The following is a 4,487-nucleotide window of genomic DNA, read 5'->3' as shown; positions in this document are numbered from 1 at the left end:
GTTGCAGCTTGACTCTGTATTACAACATTGATCTTGGCTATGTATTCCTTCAAGAGAGCTTCCATAGATTAAGATGATGGTGAACTTTGTTGAACATTTTGTCGTGGCATAGGTTGATTGTATCCAGGTGGTGTACTTGTGACATTCTATCGAACAACATTACTGGAATTTCCCACTCCTTGATTACTCCAACTAAAATTAGGATGTTGTTTCCATCCTGGATTGTATGTATGGGAATATGGGTTATTGTTTCGATTGAAATTTCCCATGTAACATACTGAAGCTGGGTTCGATGGGCATTAATAAAAAAACATGCTTTTCTCCATAATAAACACATGTCAACTCTGCTACTTTCATTTCTTGCACTACAACTAGTCTCTTCAATATTTTGATCATATAAGTTAAGGATGATACTTGAGCTGTTAAGGAAGTGATCTCATCAAGCTCCACAGCTCAAACAACTCTTCTGCCAGTACCCACTCATGTAGTTGGATATTAATAATAATTGTTAGCTATCCTTTCCAGAATTTTATATGCCTAATTATACGATTTATCTAACAAAGTCCCATTAGCAGATGCACCAACTACCATTTGTGTATGTGCATTCAGTCCATTATAAAACATTTCCATTTGCGTCCAATGTTGGAAACCATGCATCGGGCATTTTCTACTCAATTCCTTGAATCGCTCCCAAGCTTCATACAATGTCTCAAATTTAGTTTACCAAAAAGATGTAATATCGTTCCTCAGTTTGACACTCATTTTTGGAGGATTGTAGCGCAACAAAAACCTTTGACCAAGATGCTACCATTCCTAATGGTAAAGTGTTCAATCATGCTCTAGAATGATCTCACAATGTGTAAGGAAATAGCTTGAGTCTTAGGGCATCTTCAGGAACACCCTGCTGCTAGAATGAATCATAGACCTCCAAAAAAAGTCTTAAATGTAGTCGAGGATCTTCAGTAGGTAATCCACCAAACTGTCCTACTGTTTGTTTCATTTGAAACATCAATGGTTTCAACTCAAAATGTTGAGCTTGAATATGTGGCCTAACAATCCCTAGATTCAAATCATCCAAGATTGGCACTACATGTTCTCTAATGGGTCTGTCTCTATCATCTATCACACTAGGAATATCAACATCCCTACCATTCGGATGTAATGGATCTTCTTTGCCTGGATCATTTCCAATCCTTGTCACCTCTTGCAATTCTTTTCTTCTCCTTCTCAAGGTTCTCTCGATTTTAGGATCAAAATAATACTCTTCATTCTCAAGAATAACTCTACTCATAAACTAGCAACAAACTTGAAAAAAATTAAAAAAAAACTAAGTAAGCTAAAACTAACAAAATTAAATACATAATAACAAACTGAAATTCACCAATTTACCGATCCTCAGCAATGACACCAAAAACTTATCGCATGTGAATATATAATGTGAATGTGCAAGTATACATGTTGAATCAAATAATAAAGTGAGAAGTGAGATCGTCTCCACAAGGATTAAAATAGATAAAAATATGATTGAGTTATTACTATAAACTATACTAATTAGGCTTATGGCAAAATAAACAGAATATTGATTTGAAGTGAGGTACTAATATATGAAATATAAAAATCAAATAATGAATAAAATGCAGTTGCAATTCTACAAAACAAAGTTTAGAGGATTGATGCTGTTGAATGGGAAGGTTGGAATTACTTGAATTATATCTTAATAACATAATAATATCATGGCAAAATCTTGACCAAATTACTGTTCAGAGTATAACTACTGCATTTTGCTTTTTTTCGAGAGCTAGAATTAAAGCTATCATTCTATGTCTTTGTACGTCTACAAGTTTCAAGAACAATACCTAACAATATTCTTTCTTACTCTGTACAGATCACAACTCTATGTCTAAAGTGCTACAATTATTCGCTCGAGTACTCGGTCGTATCAGTCGGTTACGATCCAACTTATTTAAAATTTTTAGAATTAAATCAAGTCTAAGGATATACTATGCATTCATCTATGTCTAGAGCTTGAATGCATATATTCAGAATAATCCAAACCGAATAAAATAGTAGATCTATTCAAAATATCACCATGATCATTATATATCAAGATAGATCCAGTAATTCCAACCCAAATGAAATTAGCTCATGGGTTGGGATTTAAAATCCAAAATCAGAATAACATTCAACACAATCGTTAATAGTTTAGAAATCACAGAAATTAATTAACAAAATGAAGGAAGAACCGTAGGAAGCTTTCGCCACTCTAGTTTTCACTTCGACGCTGCTGAATCGTGTAAGACCCAAGGTTGATCGCTCGTCTCTTTCCTTATGTCTCTACTCTCCTCTTAAATTGCTACCTTCTCTTTTTCTCTGGAATTTTCACGAGTTTTTTCGAGAGAAAATTGCTCTCCCAATCCCTCTCTAAAAACATCGTGTATCCCCTCCAAAATCTTCTTTCTTCTTTCTTTTCTCTTTCCTCTTTTATAAGGTAGGTCCCCCTCTCTCAGCACACACTTTTCTCCCTCTCTTTCAGGTGAATTTGCTAGTACACATGTAGCTGGTTGAGAGTGACAAGGTGTAACACCCCGAACCCGAGACCGACACCGGAGTCGAACACGAGGTGTTAACAGACTTTAAACCCCTTATAAAAATATTTCTCAGACACTGCCAATCTGCGTACTAGTCGTTTTAAAAATCATATCTTGAGTTTCACAACTCGAAAATCAGTTTCGTGATTTTTCCCTGAAACTAGACTCATATGCCCATCTACATATTTTTTTCTAGAATTTTTGGTCGGGCCAATTAGTACAGTTTATTAGTCAAAGTCTCCCATGTTACAGGGATCGACTACCCTGACCTTTGCGCATTACGACTTGGATATCTCCTTGTACAGGGCTCCAATACTGATGACGTTTGTTCTATAGAAACTAGACTCAGAGAGGAATCTATCCATATATGGTATGACTCCTAATTATCTCTGGTTAATTTGTAATGAATTTCCAAAGTCCGAACAGGAAATCCAGAAACCGTTCTGGCCCTGTCTCACGAGAACCTGAATATCTCTTAACATACTATCCGTATGATTGTTTCGTTACTTTCCTATGAAAGTAGATTCATCAAGGTTTGTTTACATAATTTATTCACTATTTAATTCCCTTCCTACTATTTTTAGTGATTTTCAAAATCTACATCACTGCTGCTGTCAGCATCTGCCTTTAAGGTAGACTTTACCTATTTCATGGTTTCCATGATTCAACTAGCCCTTTTTGCATAAATAGCACAATTTATGAAAGTGATTAACCATCCCCATGGCCAATCCTTGTCAAGCATATCCACACCAAATGATTATAACAATATACTCAAACACATATAAGCCATTTTCGCATGGCTATCCAAAATTTATACAAGTCCAAAGGGTCCACGACCCACAACAAACGGGTAGTCCTATACATGCCATTTCGAAGTTCAACCAAAATTGTACCAAAAGGGGGCTTTGATAGTGTGGGCGACTTTGACCTCAAGATCCCGAGTCCGATAGCTGGAGAACCAAATCTATAAAACAGAGGAGCAATGAAACGGAGTAAGCAATTTATGCTTAGTAAGTTTTGAGCAAGGAATTCCAGCACAACAAAAGTATAGCATTCATATAGCTAAACGGAGAATTTCATATGCACAAATTTACGATATCGTACTTGCTTCACATTATCAACCCTTATGTACATACACAAAAGATCAACTCAGCCAAAGGCCGGTAGCTCGTTTATCAACTGAGCGAATACTTATTTGTAAGGGCTCAACTAAATTCAAGCACATACGAAACATACCTCAATGTTGGGATGTTTCGAGAGTATTAACTGGAATTTTACAGCAAGTTCATTCATTCCCAAATCACGTACCTTCGGAATTTAACCGGATATAGCTCCTCGTTCAAATGCCTTCGGGACATAGCCCGGTTATAGTAATTCGCACAAATGCCTTCGGGACTTAACCCGGATTTAGTAACTCGCACAAATGCCTTCGGGACTTAACCCGGATTTAGTAACTCGCACAAATGCCTTCGGGCTTAGCCCGGAATTAGTATCTCGCACAAATGCGTTCGGGCTTAGCCCGGAATTAGTATCTCGCACAAATGCCTTCGGATCTTAGTCCGGATATGGTCACTTAGCACAAAGCCTTCGGGACTTAGCCCGGACATCATTCAAATAACCATGCACATTTAACAATAAATCATAGCACATTCGTGTTTCATTTTCGTTAGCAAAACTCAAACACAAGACACTTATCATTCTTGTGATTTCGGCTCAATAGCCACACACAAAGAGCATGATTTTGATTTGCTTAAAACATGATCTAATCAAATCTTAATTTAAGCTCTCTTACTCAAGAACTTACCTCGGGTGTTGTCGAACGATTCCGATAGCTATTCGACCACTTTTTCCTTCCCTTTATCGGATTTAGTTCCCCTTTGCTCTTGAGCTTAATTAAAC

At 36.8% G+C, this 4,487-nt stretch overlaps 1 non-coding gene across 1 annotated transcript; it reads left to right on the top strand.

The window, feature by feature from the left end:
* Positions 1-646: 646 nt before the first annotated feature.
* LOC121224716 (small nucleolar RNA R71) lies at positions 647-753 on the top strand. The gene has a single exon (XR_005922461.1). It is a non-coding gene; the product is annotated as a small nucleolar RNA R71 (small nucleolar RNA).
* The last annotated feature ends 3,734 nt before the right edge of the window (positions 754-4,487 follow it).

The sequence above is a fragment of the Gossypium hirsutum genome, chromosome D12 (genome assembly GCF_007990345.1).
Source record: "Gossypium hirsutum isolate 1008001.06 chromosome D12, Gossypium_hirsutum_v2.1, whole genome shotgun sequence".
In the NCBI taxonomy this organism is placed as follows: Eukaryota; Viridiplantae; Streptophyta; class Magnoliopsida; order Malvales; family Malvaceae; genus Gossypium; species Gossypium hirsutum.
The sequence above is the reverse complement of the archived record's forward strand: the minus strand, read 5'-3'. Positions and strand labels throughout refer to the sequence as shown.